This window comes from Canis lupus, chromosome 32 (assembly GCF_011100685.1).
Source record: "Canis lupus familiaris isolate Mischka breed German Shepherd chromosome 32, alternate assembly UU_Cfam_GSD_1.0, whole genome shotgun sequence".
NCBI lineage: Eukaryota > Metazoa > Chordata > Mammalia > Carnivora > Canidae > Canis > Canis lupus.
In genome coordinates this window covers 8,648,226-8,667,593 of record NC_049253.1, presented here as the reverse complement: position 1 = coordinate 8,667,593, position 19,368 = coordinate 8,648,226, and the positions used below count along the sequence as shown (strand labels likewise).

The 19,368-nt window shown below is 34.1% G+C and overlaps 1 pseudogene; it reads right to left on the bottom strand.

Moving 5' to 3' along the window:
• Positions 1-10,433: 10,433 nt before the first annotated feature.
• On the bottom strand, positions 10,434-11,037 carry LOC100686392 (annotated as a pseudogene).
• Positions 11,038-19,368: the final 8,331 nt, after the last annotated feature.

The following is a 19,368-nucleotide window of genomic DNA, read 5'->3' as shown; positions in this document are numbered from 1 at the left end:
AAAAAAAAAATCCTACACACAATCTATTAGATGTAGATCCTCAAACACAAAAAGAACATTCATTCGATATACCTCTCTTGCCTCACAACTGCTTGTGAAGCATGTTCTGAATATTTAGACCCTAAATTGTTAAAAAGACTATGAATTATATGAACCAAGTTAATAATGTAAAAATGACTTAGGTTTATCATTCAATTATGGAATGATTTAAATGTGGTTCCTCTTTTAAGTTTACCTTTTAGTCTCCAGCTAATAAAACAAACAAACAAACAAACAAACAAACAAACAAACAAAAAACTCCTCACAGGTTAGATATGTCAGGATAATTAACAGAAGGTTCCTTGGCAGCAGATGTCTGAGATAAGTAGTAAAGGGCATTCTCTTCCCTTGACATGTCATCAAAGGGAAAAACAGCGAATATTTAAATGAAAGAAGTGAAAACTATGTGAGTGCATGTTTTAATATTTGCATAATTAACAGATTTTTAAATAATGACTTAAGCTGTAGGAAAATTAAGAGATCTAATGACCATGTTAATATTTTTTCTTGCCTGCCACAAATTAACGTATTGTCTTTGATTTTTTTTCCCCTCAATATATTTCATGATGCAAAGGAATGCTTCTTGAAAGTAAAGTATCCCCTCCAGCAAAATATTTCACTCAATTTGCCTCAGAGAATTCCACTGGCAGGGGAAAAAAAAAAAAAAGATGCTTTGGATAAACTTAAAATTCAACAGCTTAAAAGTGTTTTTTTAAACCGCTTGTTTCAAATAAGATTGTTCAATAAGTCGAAATAAGTGAATTCCAAAATTCAAATTTTTATTTTGGTATTACACTTAAGCTTTATCTTAATATTCTATATTTTGTGTCTTTTTTTCTCTTTTGCATTGACATTAAGTAGTTATGTGAGTGCAATCAACCACAAATCTCACCCTCTGAAATAATCTCCATGGAGATTATATTAGGAAGGGTTTTCTTGTTTACTTTTAAAAGGTCTCCTGAATATAGCTGATGCCAACAGAGAAATTCTTCTAAAGGTAGTATAGGGATTTTAATCTGCCTCTTACCAGGAAGTGATGGAGGCCAATGCAAATAGCACTCATCTGATTCTGTAAAACTCATAATAAGAAATAATGAAGCATCTGGTAGACAGCAAAAGGTCAAGGAAGAAACATTTTGAAATGGAAAGTGTATCAGTCCCTCTGGCAAAGACTTGGAGGTTGGCAAAGACTGTTGTTGCTTCAGGAAGCTCTTGTCTCTCACTTTCAGACTAAGAATATATATTTCTCCATGTATTCAGTGTTGCGTTCAGAGCAGAATCAGTCCTGAGTACCAGTAACAGAGCATGAGCATGGTCTACCTTTCCCCCTCAGAATTAGTTTGCAGTAGTAGTGATTCTCAAACGTTGTTGCTGCTTAGAATCACCAGGAGAGTTATTAAAACTTGCCATCTTAATTAAATCCGAGGCCCTGGGCACCAGTTTTGGCTAAAGGTCTGCGGGTGCTGGCAATGTGCAGCCAAATTTGAGAACCAAAGATTCAGAGCATTCAGAGGGCATAAGTAGCATTCAGGTCCATGTGTGTGGACCTGCAAATATAAGGCATTCATATTTCCATATTGGCTGCAAAATGGGCACAGGGAATGATGTAGAACCATTAGCAAATCCTTGTGTAAAAGAATGGGGTGACAGCGAAATTATTAGGATAAACACTAGGATTAGATGTGCAAAGGTGTTTCCCACTCACAGTATATGGCTTAATTTCTTATGAAAGGGATTTGGATATAAATGAGATTCATGTAATTGAAGTTTCCTGAATATTCACTTTTTGGGAGATTATCTTCATTTTGGTAAGTGAGAATGTTTCTGGACCTTGGGAAGAGCAAACTTAAATGATATAGAATCAAATTTCTCAATATGCTGCCACCGATTTGGGAGTTGTAGCTTCAGGAGGAATACCACCTGATAAACTGCCAAGAATATCACTGATAAGTCTAGCATGTTAAAATCAGCCTGCCCACTTGTGGGCTCAAGTATATCAACTTTTCCCCCCCTTATTTATCTGGAAGTTTTCAACTACTAGTACTTTGGTCATGTAAACACTCTCACACCCTTTTCAGACACGAGCTTCAAATGAGTGACTCATTGGTTGGCTTTTACCCCTAGTCTTAAAATCTAAAAAAAAACTAATGTTAGAGTTCATTAGTCATCTAATTTATACAAAAGAATGGTAGGATGATGGTTTTGATAATAGTGGCCATTCTGTGTCTCATGGCTGATATTATAATACATTAAATCCAGACTTCTCATTTTATTGATTTTCTTAAAAAGCAGAAAATTTGCCATTAGCCTATATTCTGATGCTGCTGTATATATTTGAAATAAATTAATATTATAGGGGACTCTTTCTCCTTAAAAATTGTATTCTATCTTAAATCAGTTTAAAATAAAGTGTTCTAAGACAACTTCAAAATGTTTGGAAGTTGCATTGTAGTAATAATTACACTCTATACATACAACAAAAAATCACTGAGTTGTATACTTAAAACAAGTAAATTTCATTAAATGTCAATTACACCTTGTTAAAACTGCTAACAGGGATGCATGGGTGGCTCAGCAGTTGGGCATCTGCCTTCAGCCCAGGGCGTGATCCCGGGGACCCGGGATCGAATCCCACGTCAGGCTCCCTGCATGGAGCCTGCTTCTCCCTCTGCCTGTGTCTCTGCCTGTCTCTCTTTCTCTGCGTGTCTCTCATGAATGAATAAATGAAATCTTTTAAAACAAACTGTTAACAAAAACAAAAGAAGAAACAAAAACAATATAATTTAGTGAAAGTCATTTAAATAGTAAAATTCTCGTACCCTGCATTGTAGCTGTATCATTTGATAAACACGGACAACATTTTCTCTCTGGGCCTTGATTCCATCATGAAAAACGTTTATCTGCCACCATTCCACCCTTTGAAATTCTGCCCATTTTTGAAGGACCACCTAATGTCTCATTGTTTAACAAAATAGAGTTTGGTGAGTTCCATAAAAGAAAAGAACCTTGTTTTTTGATGATCAGTGATCCTCATGGAACAGAGTTTGAAGGAGTAGGAGACAGTGAATACATGATACGTTTATGTTTGGAATATATTTTCCATTATTTAACAAGTAAAATTTTCAAGGTATACAGAATTGTTGAATCACTATGTTGTACACCTGAAACTAACAGGATATTGTATGTTAACTATACTGGAGTTATTATTATTATTAGTTTAAAAATTTTATTTATCTATTCATGAGAGACACACACAGAGAGAGAGAGAGAGAGAGAGGGAGAGACAGAGAGAGTCCGAGACACAGGCAGAGGGAGAAGGAGGCTCCATGCAGGGAGCCTGACATGGGACTCAATCCCGGGTCTCCAGGATCAGGCCCTGGGCTGAAGGCCACTGGGGCTGCCCCCTATACTGGAATTAAAATACATCTTTTCAGAGAAGCCAAGGAAGCTTCTTCTTAAGAAAGGGACGCTTGATTTAACATCTGAAGATTAAATAGGAGCTAGCTAGGTAAGAAGGGAGGAAATAATGTATCAGTCTGAGAGAACAGTACAGACAAAAACACTTGACAGAACAAACCATGGTACATACACACAATGATGAGCAAAAGTTTAATATGATTGGAGCAGGAAGAAAGGTGATAATCATTCAGGATAAGACAGCAACCCAGACCACATCAGTTCTTATAGATCATTCTCAGTTATGACTACAATGGGAAACTACTGGAGAATTCTAAGCAGGAAGATGATATAAGTTGGTTGCTTCTAGAATAGATTGGTCTGGTTATTTTGTCAAGTAAGGGGGGGGGGGTAAGATACCAAAACAGATGGAAATAGAGTAATATAGATAAAAAATTAGTAGGATATAGCGGAGCAGGCAAGAGATGATAAGTTGCTCTAAGAAGGTGGTGGGGAAACCATGGTTATGGAAAGATTCAAGAAATATTTAGTAGGTAAAACTGACAGAGTATATTGTTAAAGAATTGTTTAGGATGTTGAAGGAGAAAGAGATCTCAGAAGTGAGTCCTAGGTTGTTAGTTGGTATAGCTAGATGGATCATGAGGTCATTCATAGATTAGAGGAATGAAATAATGGAAAGGTCATGAATGTAGTCTTGGTTATGCTGAATTTGTGATGCTTTTGAGATAGTCAAGAAATGTTAAAGTGTTAGAAAAACTTATGAGTCAGAAGCTCAGAGGAGATGCCTGAGCTGGAGTTAAATTTTATGGGTCATCTCTGTACAGTTAAATGAGATCATCTGGGGGAAAATGTAGAATGAGAGGTAGAGATAGATTAGATTTTAGGCTCAAGGAACTTAACATGCAATAGACAAGTAGAGGAGGATGAGTCTAGCAAGGAGAAGAATAGCTAGACAGGTCATAAATGTGACTTATAAAGGTATTCACTTTTTAAAAGCTCACGTTAGGCCACTTCACTTTTATAAAAGACTTACATTAGTACCTTTTTTTGCTAACTGAAAGAAATCCATAGATTTTACTTTTATGAAAAAAAGATGGAAAGCAAAAATAGAATTCAGTGTTTGTGTTGCAGCATTATTGAGGCAGCATACACACCCCAAGCAGTGAGAATGTTCTTGCCAATCTCTTTCCCTGGGAACTGCACTCAGCATCAAACCACCACAGCTTTGAACTGTGTCTGAGAGCATCTATGCTTTATCTCAATTTCGTCTGTGCATTCCTTAGATGGATCCTAAGGTATCAGAAAAGCCTAGAAGAGGTTGTCTACTGGATCCAGGAATGCTAAAAAATTTTCCATGTATGCAGAATTGTTGAATCTCTGTGTTGTACACCTGAAACTAATATAACACTGTATGTTAACTATACTGGAATTAAAATTTAAAAACTTAAGTAAAAAAAATCTCCACATAAATTAATGGTAATTGCTTCTTCACTTTATGCCATTTCCGCTTATAAAAGGTTTCACGGGATGGGCTACTTTCAGATAGTAGGAGAAATCTGTAACCCAAAAGCCAAAAGAGTAGCAGATTTTAGGGACAATATGGTTAACCACATAGAATACTGCTGTCAAAGTGTGATGAGAACTGAAAAGAATATGGACATCACTTTATGTCCTTTATAACATGGTTGGAAAGCCAAAATGAAGTAGGCTTAGAATAGAAATGTAGATTAAAAACTAGAAATAGTGAGTAGAGTTAACTCTTTCTAGAAAGAGTAAGATAAGATCATGAGAAAGAACATGTATGTGGACAAAAAGGAAGAAAAATTATTTTTTTAATTTCTAAAAGTGTTGATGTAAAAGTTCTAAGATTCAGGCTGGCCTTGAGTGGCTCCTGCAAAATGCTTACAAATTAGTGAGGAAAGAAAGTGGAGTGAAGGCTTCAAAGGTACCTAATACCATTGGGGAATGCTCATAATTATTAAGATTATTTTAGTCTCAAAAATAACCCTATCTTATATTTGTCATGACCAAGTGTACTGGATAACTAATGGTTAACACCTTTAAGTAGAATCCTTTAAAAAGACAGGATTCATTTTAATAGATATATATGTAAAAGGTATACTTCCCTGACTTCTTAAATGTCATATACTTGTCATGATTTTCACTCTATTTTATGGCTTGAAATTACTATGACCACTAATCATTCAATGTGTTTATAGTACAGTATTTTCGTTAGGGTTTATTGTAATTTGTTGGCCTCTATGTTATCTCTCCATTTACTTTTTTTATTTTAACTGTGTAGATCTCCTTTGAAGGTTTTCCTTTTTCCTACTGCTATAAAGAATCACTCTTCACTATAATTAGCAAATAATTCTCTTAATTTCCTTTACATAATATATTATGGCTTTTGGAGGGTTAAAATGATATGCAACAGGGATAAATAATAAGGTCAGAGAGAGAGGCTGAGCCTTTTGTTAATGAGTAATATTCATGTGTGTTGGTTCTTGAGATAAATATTTTTACTTCCTTTTACTTAACTTACCTTTTACTTACCTTACTTACTTCCTTTTACTTACCTTCCTTTATTGCTTTCTGGTACCTTCTGCATTCTGCTTGAAAACATGGGCATGTGTCACTTTATTTGTGTTTTCAGTGATGATTACCATATCTGACATGGTAAAGGTGTTACTTGTTATCATTACTTGTTATTATTTTGGTTTTGGTTAGGTAGGTATTCATTGTGTTCCCATATGTATTTCACTAAAGCACAGACTTTGTTTTCACTGTAAAATTGTGCCAATAACACTTAAGTAGATAAAAGATGAGATTTCTTGGCTCATACATCAGAATCTGCAGTGGCTCGGGCACCAGGAGGATGAGAGAGTGTAAACCTCATGAGGGCAGGGAGTTTTGTTTTTGTGGATTTTATTTATTTTGCTGCTGTTTTACAGGGTGTTTTTGCCAGTTGTCTTTTTTTTTTTTTTTTTTTTTTTTTTTTTTTTTTTTTTTTTTTTTTTTTTTTTTGCTACGGAATTGATGAGGAATGGAGTGAATGTTGAAGAGGCGATCAGAGTACTTATTTACCTTCCTCATAAGGTTATCGTGAGGATTAAAAGTAAAAATGCATATGGAATGGCTAGTGTTTAACTTAGTAAACACTGTACAAATGTTGAGTATCATTTCTATTTTCATTGTCAAATCTGTACTTTTATCATTTTCTAAATGTTTTTGACAAAAATGGATGGATGGAAAGAGCAAATCTGGACTGGTTACATGATTTCAATTTTGTTATTTTATTTTTATTTTATAGGTATAAGGAGTTTAGTTGAGGGAATTGAGGAAAGGGAGTCATCTTAAGATCTTGGTAATCACAGATGAAAAATAATAAAGATAGAGCACAAATGATGAGTGTGTTACTGGTACAGGAAGGAGAATTTTGGATTTATGGAACTCTGATTTTTCTAAACAGATGTCCTCATCATGGAAGTTATTGTAGTCTCCACTTAACCAGATGGGATACCAAACTCCCTGTTGTGTTCAGAACTGGCAGGGCTCATTAAGTTGGCTTTAAATTGGGTATTAAGGGAGGATCTTTTGCTTAGCCCAAATAATCTCAACATGCACAATGAAGAGAATAGGGAGTTCTACAAGCTAAGATGAAATATAAGATAAGTGATAAGTAATATTAACATACTGGACTTAATTGTCTATAAGTAACTACAAAGTAAATGGGAAATTAAAAAGATTAACTGGAAATGTTTCTAAATTATGGAGAATATGACCTGTTGAGCATAATAAAAATGGAAAGATAACATTTCCTTAATTGGAATATCAAAACTGGTAGGTAAAATATAATCTATAAGACAGACTAAGAGGAAATTGAATTTGAGGAAGACACATTGTATATGAGATCCAAAAAATAGAAAAAAAGGAAAGAAGTGGCTTGCTATATAATAGTGGTAATAATGGGGAAGGTCTTTTGATTTAAAGATACAAAAGAAGAAAATAAAAGATGGTAGTACATACATACTAAAACATAGGTGGTGACAATTTCAACTCGTTAGTCCTTAAAAAAATTCTGGACAAGGGGCATTTTGGACTCTTTAAAATAAAAAGTCGCTATATATTGAGATCAAATGAATAATATTTTTTTTCAAATGAATAATATTTATGTATAATCATTCATGTAATATTCAACAAACATAGAGTTGATAGGCCTAGACCAGTGAAATATTAATGGAGGTGGTATTGGTAATAATACAAATTATTTTATGATTTGGAAATAATAGAACCTATAAAGATACTGAACTGACTGTACTAAACAAGACTTATTTTACTTCACTGGACTTATTTTACTAAACAAGTTTTACAAGGGGTGTATGCAGACAGTTAATAAATTTAGGGAAAAAAAAAAACAATGGGAGATTGGATATTACCTACATGATATCTGATTAAAAGGAATAAACTAAATTGATTAGCCAAGCTTTAACCTCTAGAGATTGTGAGAGGCAGCAGATCCATTAATATTTATGATTGATACAGAATATCAAATATTAATAATAGCTACTTTAATATATTAGTTTTGAGCACAGGTTTTAAATCTCTTTACTTACAGTTGTGTAACCTTGAACAGATTATTAATTCCTCTATACCTCATTTTTCTATTCTATACAATGAGAATAATACTTATCTGGATTTTTTGGGTAGATAAGATAATGCTTTTGTAGCTTTAATTTAGTGTTCAGCGCATGATGGGAACTAAGTAAATAAAGCTAGAAAAATAAAGTTTAATTTTACAATTACCAAAATTAGCCAAACCCAATTTTATTCTAGAAATGTGAAATCAGGAAGAAAAAAATAAAACAATAATAAGTTGCATCTTCACATGCTATGAATCATTTCTCATATTAACTAATTAATAAAGCTAGTCTTTGGGAAAGCAGAATATCATTTCTACCAAAGAAAAGATGGAAGTGAAAATTAGGAAAGTTAAATCACTTGCCCCAAATCACAGAATGAGTTAGAATTGTTCTGAAACAATGTGTGGAAGTTTCCATAGTATTAGTTTTGTTAATTTCTATGCCATTTGTGGATCTTGATAAGTATTCTTTAAAAAATATGTGTAGGGGTGGTTCAGGTCTTGATCCTGGGGTCCTGGGATCAAGTCCCACATCTGGGTCCCCACAGGGAGCCTGCTTTTCTCTCTGCCTATGTCTCTGCCTCTCTCTCTGTGTCTCAGGGATAAATAAAAAAGATATTAGAAAATATCTAATAGTTGAATACAATGGAATTATACCCTTAAAGAAGTGGGAAATATATTTTAAACATTAAAAAAATGTTTCTTAAACTCATAATCTTGAAATGAATGATTTTAATTTACTTTAGCTTTGACAAGGGTCTTTATTTATAATAGTTATGGTTATAATAGTTCTAATAGTTATGTACATACAAAGCAACTTCTTACTTTAATTGTGAGGGAATGATGCCTTAGGAATACAACAAAAAGATTCGGTTCACAGTAAAAGTAGTAAGATCATAGCTTCTGGCTTTGATCAAAGATAAGCCCCAACAATTTATTTCTAAACTCTTCTCTATATTCATGCTGTAATTTACTGAATGCCTATTATTAACTAGGTACCATGCTAGCTTTTGGATTCATAAGAAAGATCGCAAACAGATCACATCTTCCTGGTTTATAGATTCCTCCCACTTCTGGACTGTCTTTAAATTACCAAGCATGACTTTTACACAATTCCTTCCTCCTTTTCTTCCTATGAATTTAACTACCCCCTACTTTTATTCCCTATATAGATTCAAATATAAATTTCTTTGCAAAATCATAGCTATGTAATAGTTCAATTGTATCATTTCTTAAATGTTCTTAAATTATTCTAACTCCTTAGCCTGACACACAAGTTTGTTTGCTTATTGTTTTTTTTCATAAACTTGCCATTCCCTCTCTAAACTAATATTCTTCTCTTTCCTTCATGCTTCCTGTGTTATCATTACACTGAATTTTCACAACTCTATTGACATGTGATGTCAATAACCCATGCCTTTAAGGTTTTATCCACATTTCCTCTGTCTAGATAGATCCTCCTCCTCTTTTTTAAAATGACATTCCCATACTCTTAAATCATTTTAATTCTTCACAATATGGCTAGTATTTTCCTCTTGCCCATGACACATTTCTAAAATATCTATAACACATAAAATTTGCAGAGTAGACTTCAATTTGAGATTAAAGGTCAGCTTCTCTGTCACTCCTAATAATTCCCAACCTTGACTAAATTACATTAGCTTCATGAGAATTAAGCATCTTACCACTAGCGCCTTCCTTTCACTTTTTTTCCTTTTTAAACATTTTTTCTTTTTTAAACATTTTTAAAAGAAAGTAAAGGAAGTTTATAATTAAAGATACAAATAATTAATCAAACTGTCGAACAGAGGAAAATGATAGGACTCTACAAATGGAATGGTCAGTTGGCTTGCTGTGCCACTGACAGTCTTGGCAGCAATGGGTCATTTGGATATTTAAAAGGCAATTTGGAGTAAAATAAGCAGAGTCAAATTATTGCAAAAATGAATGAAATTGAGGACAATCTTCATTGCTAAAAATAGCTTTCACCTATTTGTGTGATAATTTTGCTAAAGACTTTGTACTGTCAACAGAGCTAGTGACGAGTAAAGATCTACTTTATACAGGAGTAAGCAAGTAGTGCCCTCAGTCACACAGTTATTTTGTGGCACAGCTAAAATGCAAGTCCTGATCTTTTTGATCCCAAGACCATTTATAATTATTCCCTTCCTAGGTGGTGTTGATTATTTTCTCTTTTGGGCCTAGTCTGCCCATTATCTTCCTTACCATATTGTTTTCCTCCCCCATCCCTTCCCTCCCTACCTTTTCTTTTTTCTTGTTTTCCTTTCTTTCTTCCTTCAACATTCAAAATCTTGTTAATAGCAAGGAACGATCTGGAGTTAGTTTTTGTAGCCTCGGCTGACCCTGTGGCCTCTGGCACCCCCCAAATTCTGCCCTGTGGATCCCGAGTAGGGCTTGATATAAGGGGTTCCTGGGGCCTTGCAGAAATGCTGGTATACCTCCTGGCCCGTGTGGACCAGAGGAGAGGCTGATGCCGCAGTCCTTTGGGGAGTGCAGGACCAGTTCATCAAAGGTAAGGATCTTGCTTCCAGCTCTGAGGATGCAGCTCCAGGCCTGGCTGCTTGTGTGCAGGACACACACCTTCAGTTTGAGCACTTCCTGGATACACACATCATCGGTCATACTTCCTACAACCACAGCTGTTTGGTTTTCCTGGCCAGGTAACTTCATCTTCCAGATTACCTGGGAAAGAGACAGAGGTGGCAGGTTGGTGTGATTCATGAACAATCTCTTCAACACAACTTGGTTAAAGGTAGTTGGTTCGTCCGGTCAGAAACCTGTATGTACAGCTTGACCAACAGTCTCAGGCAGATAATCTGGGTGTTGGGCTCCTGTTGGTCCTGGTTGTGGCAGATGTGGACTCCCACGATGGCACCTCCAGCTTGGCAAGGTCTGGAAAGAGAGAACCCATATTGTTTCATTTTTGATGGTATCTAAGATACATTAGATGGTAGGCTTCTTCTAGAGTAGTCCCAAATCTAAAGGTATTTGATAACCCCAAGGCCTTACCAAATTTATCTACTTAGATCTCCATAGTGATTGCTGAATAGATAATTGAATAGGCGAATAAATTAAAGATATAGAAACTTGTACGGTAAGAATTGTACATATAGCCACAAGGTCATTCTTTTTTCACCAACTTATAGACATTTTGGGGACAGCTATTTGGAATACCTTTGTATTATCATTCTGTAGGGAATACAAACTTAGTTCTTCAGTTTCAAGTGAAATTTAAGGTAGCATATGCTATTTTGTTCCATCAAAAACAGTAACTTGCAGAAATGAATGGGACAATGAGGGGATATGCTTAGATTGTCACACTGCAAGTGCCTCTTATCTCAGTGTTCTCTCTCTTGCTGAAGGTACCAGGGCATATTTTGAGGAAAGCAAAGATTTAATCCTGCCAATTATTGGTTTCAAAGGGCTTAAAATACCATTTCCATACTCCACTTCTAAACTACCCTGTACATTTCACTATTGAATTTTTAAGGCCCTGTTAGAACCTGTCTATTTAGCATCTGTAATCTCATCGTGAAATATCAAATTCTGTATTTTTACCTCTCAATATGTAAAGTACTTATATTAGTATCACAATAAATCCTTTCAAGGCTAAAGGGTTTCTTCCTTTTCCTGCCAATCAGGAATATATTATTCAATTTAGTTTATCCTTTTTATGCTCTCCATGGTTTTAAAACCATAAGTGAAATTTATGATTAAATATATAAAAGTATATTTAATTTTAATCATTTTAATTATCCTTTTCTTATTTCCTTCTGCCTGTCTTGAGAATCAGTGGCAAAAGATTTATGCATTATTCTAGGCCACTGGTTTTTAAAATGTTAACTATGTTCATTTTGAGGCATGAAGATATCTATCCTCACTATGACCTATTTAGTTTTGCTCTATGAATCATGGTAAGATCTGTCGTATGAAAAATACAAACTAGGGGCATGTTTTTTTCTTTTATTTTGTTTTTATAACAAAGTTTTAACCATGTATAGTACTTTTGATGTTTCTTATTGTAACAACTTTGCATGGTGACAGATAGTAGCTAGGTTTATTATGATGATCACTTAGTAATGAATATAAATGTTAGCCATTATGTTGTACACTTGAAACTAATATAATATTATATGTTAACTGTACTTCAACGAAATTTTAAAAAGACTTTAGAGGACCTACAGGAAACCTTTCTTCCTTGCTGACTATTGTTAACATGGTAACTACTGTTTCTTGTGGTCACATTGCAGCCATAAAGTTGTATTAGAAGGAGCGCAGCTTTGGATTCTCTTTCTTTCTTGTATGAGTCAGTCTGAGTCTTTTAATCATCTCTGCAAGCTTTGGTGAGGCACAATGCAAGGATTTCCATTATTATCATTTTTATTAACATTTTGTTGAAGTTTCAGACAATGCTAGATACAATTCCATCTATCCCTTCAAACAGTAAATAGCATATTACACAGTGCTCTTGTCATAGGTAAAAATACACAGATTAAAAGAAAATCCAAAAATAGATGTAAAAATTACATACAATTTTAGAAGGTGATAAAGATAACATCGAAAAGATTTATTAACCATTCAATAAGTGATATTGAGACAAGCTATTATTTAAAAATAAAGTTATAGGGGATCCCTGCGTGGCTCAGCTGTTTGGTGCCTGCCTTTGGCCCAGGGCTCGATCCTGGAGTCCTGGGATCGAGTCCCACATCGGGCTCCCGGCATGGAGCCTGCTTCTCCCTCTGCCTGTGTCTCTGCCTCTCTCTCTCTCTGTGTCTATCATAAATAAATAAATAAATCTTAAAAAAAATTAAAAAAATAAAAATAAAGTTATAGCCATAATTCAAATAAAATACCAAAGGTAAAAAAAAAAAAAAATACCAAAGGTAATATTAACTGGATTAAGATTTAAATGTGAAGAATCAAACCATAAAATATAGGAAGAAAATATACCTTCTCCATTACATTGGAGGAAGGATCTCTATGTATGACATTAGCCATAAAGGAAAAACATTATTAAATTTACTTAAATAAAATTTATCTGTTAATTTTAGAGAGAAATACTATCAACTATGTATTAATCACACGATATAATAAAAAGGGTTAATATCTTTAGCCTTAAAGTGCTTTTACAAAATTAATGAATATCTCCGAAAAATAAGCAAAAAAATCCCAAAGAGGGATATCATAAAGAAAAAATATATAAGCAGAAAATTTAAGAAGTTAAACTATATTAGTATTCAAAGAAATGCAAATAGAAGTATCACCAAGACATCATTTTTATGTATTAAATTAGGAATAGGATATTCATAAGAAAAAACCCTTAATCTCCAATTAAATTTTTGTATGTGTTAAGTAGAGATCAAGGTTTTCTTTTTTTCTTATGAATATCCTATTGCTTCAGTATGACTTATTGAAAAGAAAGTCTTTTCACTTTGAATGATGTTGATGCCTTTGCCATAAATCAAGTGAATACATACATGCTGGTCTACGGTTTGATTTTTTGTTCTATTATCTTGATCTATTTATCTACTTTTATGCCAATAGAACACCTCCATAGTCACAATGGATCTATCATAATTATTGAAATTTTATAGTTTGTTTTAAAGATTGTCTTGTCTATTCTAAGTCCTTAGTACTTCCAAACAAATTTTAAAATCAACTTATCTATTTTAACAAAAATTCCTGCTGTGATTTTAATTTCCATTTTATTAACACTAAATCAATAAATCTAGATTATGGAAAATCAGTACGCCAGCAATATTGGAACTTCTATTGAAATGTTATAATTTTCCATATATTTAAATCATCTTGATTTTCACCATTTAAAAATTTTTTTTAGAATGAAGGCTTTCACGTTCTTTAGATTTATTTCTAGTTATTTGATTTTTTCAACTTTTGTAATTGGTATTGTCTTTTAGATTCCAAAATCAAATTCTTTATTTTGTTTACAGAAATTCTATTTATTTTTTCTTTATTGACCTTATAACTAGAGATCTTGCTAAGAGCCGTATAGCACTTTAATATGTTTGTAAATTTTTCAAATATTCTTGCTATATAAGTATATCATTTTCTTTTTTTTTTTTTTTATGATAGTCACACAGAGAGAGAGAGAGAGAGAGGCAGAGACACAGGCAGAGGGAGAAGCAGGCTCCATGCACCGGGAGCCTGACGTGGGATTCGATCTGGGGTCTCCAGGATCGCGCCCTGGGCCAACATTAAGGTATCACTTAAAAATGAGCAGTCAGGCCACAAACTGGAAAAAGATACATAATACATATAGAAAGAAAATCAGATATGTATATATCTGACAAAAGCCTGGTATTTACATTTTATAAATAACTTTTACAAGTCAATAAGAAAAAGACAATCTAATTAAAATGCACAAAGTTTGAATTAATTTATAAAAGGATTACAAAATGACTGAAAACCATATTTTTAAAGTGCTTAATACTCATCTGAGAAATGTAAATTAAAATCACAGTGAGATATGTACCCATCAAAATGACTAAAGTTAAAAAACTGATGATATATCATTTGTTCATAAATATGTGGAACAGCTACGAAGGTGAAAAATAGGTTTTAAAAAAATAGTAAAAGTGTATGTAAGAAAAAACCAAACACCCAGAGCACAGTTTTGTCACCATTAAATACTCTGAACACGGGAAAAAAATAAATAAATAAATAAATAAATAAATAAATAAATAAATAAATAAAAAGACATGGAAGAGCTTAAATTCTCAAATCTTGCTGAAGAAAGTACAAATTGTTCTATGCATTTTGGAAAACTGTTAGTATCTACCAAAGCCAAATATAACTCCACCCATGGGACTCGTGGGTGGCTCAGTGGTTGGGCTTCTGCCTTCAGCTCAGGACATGATCCTGGGGTCCTGAGATCCGGTTCCTCGCGAGCTCCCTGAGGGGAGCCTGCTTCTCCCTCTGCCTGTGTCGCTTCCTCTCTCTCTCTGTCTCTCATGAATAAATACATTAAAAATCTTAAAAAAAACCCAAACAAATATAGGTCCACCCTAATGAAAAAGCAGGTTCTGCTCATAGATGATTTTTTTTTTTTTAATGAGGGTATAAGGCCACCAAATGATATAGATATACATGATTGCTGACAGAAGCTTTATTCAAAATATCCCAAACTGGGAACAATTTGAATGTCCAAACCTATGAAAATATATGAACACATTGGAGTGTATTTATATAGAGGAATAATATATTATAATAAAAAGAAGAAACCAGTGTTATACAAATGAATGAATCCCAAAAACATGTGTTGAGCAAAAGATGGCAAACACACAAAAAAAGCGTTATATTGTGTGATTCCATTTATTTTAAGTTCAAGAAGAGGCAAACAAACCAAAACAAAACTAGTTTTATAGTTTTGGAAGTCAGAATAGAATTTACCTCTGAGTTGGGAAGGTATTAAGGTAGGTATTAATTGGAAAGAGGTAAAAGGAGTCCTGGCCTGTTGGAGGTATTTTGTTTATTAATTAAGGTTGTGGTTACACAAACGTATACATAGGTAAAAACCCACAAAGCTATACAGTTAAGATCTTACAATTTACATTGTATAGATTGCATCTCAATTTAGAAAATTGACATTATGGGGATCCCTGGGTGGCGCAGCGGTTTAGCACCTGCCTTTGGCCCAGGGCGCCATCCTGGAGACCTGGGATCGAATCCCACATCGGGCTCCCGGTGCATGGAGCCTGCTTCTCCCTCTGCCTGTGTCTCTGCCTCTCTCTCTCTCTCTCTCTCTGTGACTATCATAAATAAATTTAAAAAAAATAAAAAAAGAAAATTGACATTATGGAAATTGGAATCTCATATAATGCTGGTAGAAATGGAATAGTTATAATCTGAGGGCAATTACAAGTGTGATACCAAGTTTTATTTTTTTAATGCCTATACTCTCTGACCCAAGAAGTCTTGCTTCTAATAACTGCTTCTAAGGAAAGAATATGACAAATGATGAAAATGCATATATATGTTGAATCAAAATCCCTATACTGTAACTTCCCTGCAAATTTAACACAGGGGCCATCTCCCCACCTGTAAAATGCAGGGCCACATACAGCATTTTCTATGATAGTGATGAAACCAAGCCAGGAAAACTCTAAACATCTAAGGTTTGGGGACTGGACTGGATAATTAATGTTCTAGCCACAGAATGGACTACTAGATAGACATTTAAGATTACCATACAGATAACATTTTAAAAACACTAACATTTTCTTGAAGAGATTATTAAGTGTCTGCAATTGTACAGTGTGCTCAGTATGGATTATTCCAATTGACGGGTAGGGATGATTAATTTTTTTTTAACAGATGCAAAAACAGTGGCTTGATAACTTGCTCAGCGATATACAGGTAGTGTCAAAGTTAACAATTGAACCCAGATTTATCTGAATCCAGAGTCGAAGATTTGAACTGGTTTGATATAGTTTGAGCATGGAATGATGCTCATAATCTATTGTTAAATGAAGAGAAGTCAAGCTGTATGAATGATAGCGTGATTTGATATGCACAAAAATGCAAACACATATACACACACATGTGTGTGTAAAATAAAACTGTGTGATAAAGCCCCTGTGATTGGCAGTTGATTATCAGACCCTTTGCTTTCCTGTTCAGTTATCTAGCAGTGCAGGTCCACCCTAATCTTTTCATTAATCTCACAAGACAATCTATCCATATTTTATAAATTGTAAATTTTACACCCCATTTATATGACAGAGTTTTATCTATATCTATATATCTATATATCTATATATAGTATACAAATCTATTTGGTAAAACAGATGCCAAGTGGCTGACTATGCTTCTTTCTTGGTGTTGAGGTTATATATATATATATATATATATATATATATATATATATATATATAATTGATTTGAATTCCCTAAACTGGAATGTACAGTCTAAACTATCTAAACTGGATGTACAAAATTGATGAAATTTACAACAACAAAAAGCCTCATAATTGTGTTTTAATAAAAGAGTAGCCTATTTTTCAATTGATGCCCTAACCTCATCTAACTGAATAGTGTTTGGCTTTACACTTAACAGTAAACACTAAAGTTTATTGAGAACATTAGTTTGTGCCAAATGCCTAATAAATGTCTCTTGTAAATATATTAGCCCAGTTAATCTGCACAACATTCACATGAAACAAGTACTATTATTATCCCTGGTTTGTGTATGAGAAAACCGAAGCACAGAGAGATTAAATAAATTGCCCCAAACTACACAGTATGATTCCAGCTTAAGCTAACTCCAGGGACTTTCCCTACACCCCTAAACTGTACATGCCCTGTAAACTTAACAAGAAGGACTCATCTCCCTCACTGTAAAGTCCAGGGCCACTTTTACATTTTATTACACTGTGATCTTTAATCCCAGGTTTGTCAAAAAATCTATGTTTTTGTATAATTACTCAATCAATACATTTATTCAGTGCCTACTATGTGCCAAATTCAGTAGTATCTTTTTTCTTTCTTTTTCTCTATTCCAATTTCATAAATCATTTAAACTGAATAACACGTTTGCCTTGGACACGGGATTGAGGGCATATAAATCTGTTTGTATGCTGGGCTTGATCCCAAACAAAGCATTTTGATTATTTAACAAATTCTAACTTGACAAGAAGGGCTGACAGTTATTTTTGAACCTTTGCTAATACATATTTTAATTTTTAAGTCAGTGGTTTACTATAATTTTCTTCAGTTCCTAGCTTGATTCAGAATAGGAGGCAAGCATAAAATCACACAAAGCTTTTGTTTTGCAAAGCTCTTTCACAAATCACCCTGGTTTCATGCCCTAATTAATCAGTGTTCATGGGGGAATGAGAGGTTATTTGCTTTTCAGCTTCTGCAGATATACTAATAGCATAGCAGGAGAATTCTGAAATAACATGGGTTATTTTTCATATTTGAAGCAGTTTCCCATGGATTCTTATTTAATTATCTAGAAAATGCGAACTGTTGTTTCTATTGGAATTTTATCTCATGCTGACAGGAACTCCCAAGATTAGAAAAATCTACCCATTACTAGGTCTTTTGAGCATACTATTATTCCAATATGTTAAATTGAACATATCATTATATTTAGAAATCCCTACCATAGTCTCTGACCCTTATAACCACTGAAAAATGTAAGCATTTGTTTTCTTCAATTAAATCACTTTTCAAAACATCGTAATAAAGCATTTCTCATTGACTGAAATAAAAATACTGTACAATTTTCCAATTTAGTAGGATAGCTTAACAAGACACTGGGATCCAGTAAGGTTTAGTAACGATCAAGTCTATGGAGAAACATTACTTGATTTCTTTACATGTTATCATTAGCCCCGTAAAATTGGCTTATTGAGCAGAATCTCAAATCAGAATTTTACAACATCACTCCCAGCACATTGCACACTGGGGCCTTATGCTTAAAGAATATTTTCACACTTTCATTCATTATCCAGAACTGAAAAAAAAAAAAAAAAAAAAGGAAGAAAAGGAAGAAGAAGAAGAAGGGATTATAGGCTATTGTAGGCTATAGGGATTGGAGATTGCAACCCTGTTAGAATTGAGGCCTCTTTTTTCTCTACTAGAAGGCAATTTTGGTCACAACAAGTTCCCTGGGTCAAAATAACTTCCATGGCTATGAAATTGCCTTGGAACAGAAAATCTAGGCCAGACATGATAAAGTAAATATGATCCATAGATTTTCATGTTTTAGGATTCTGGTTTTTGCTTCTAATTTTGGAAAACAATTCTGTTTATAAATGTAAAATTATTTACATAATTACAGATCAAACCAGTTACTACCTTGTCAGGCTAAAGGTCATGTCTAGCATAAGCAAGTAGCTCAGATGCCGCTCTGCTGTTAATACCTGTTCACTCTAGGGCTGCTGCCCTATTCCCAGGGCTGATTGCCCTCTGTCCTGTGGCTTCAAGTAATGTAAATTGTATCTTGTCCCTGGGTAATCGAGATCAGTGTTGTCTTGTCTGTCCACTCCCTGCCGATGCCCTCTCTGTGCTGCGATAATGGTTTTGGTGGGCAATCAGGGAGGATGCCTTCTTGACTCATCTCTCATAATAGATTGTCCTCCTCAGGCAAAATTGAATAACCCCCGACATGGCCTGGAGGCAAGCAATGAGAATTCAATAAGTCTGCAGGGTCAATGTCCTGTCATTTTTGGCAAGCAAGTAATTATTCTGCACTAACATTCAGTAATAGGAGGAGGAAACCACCT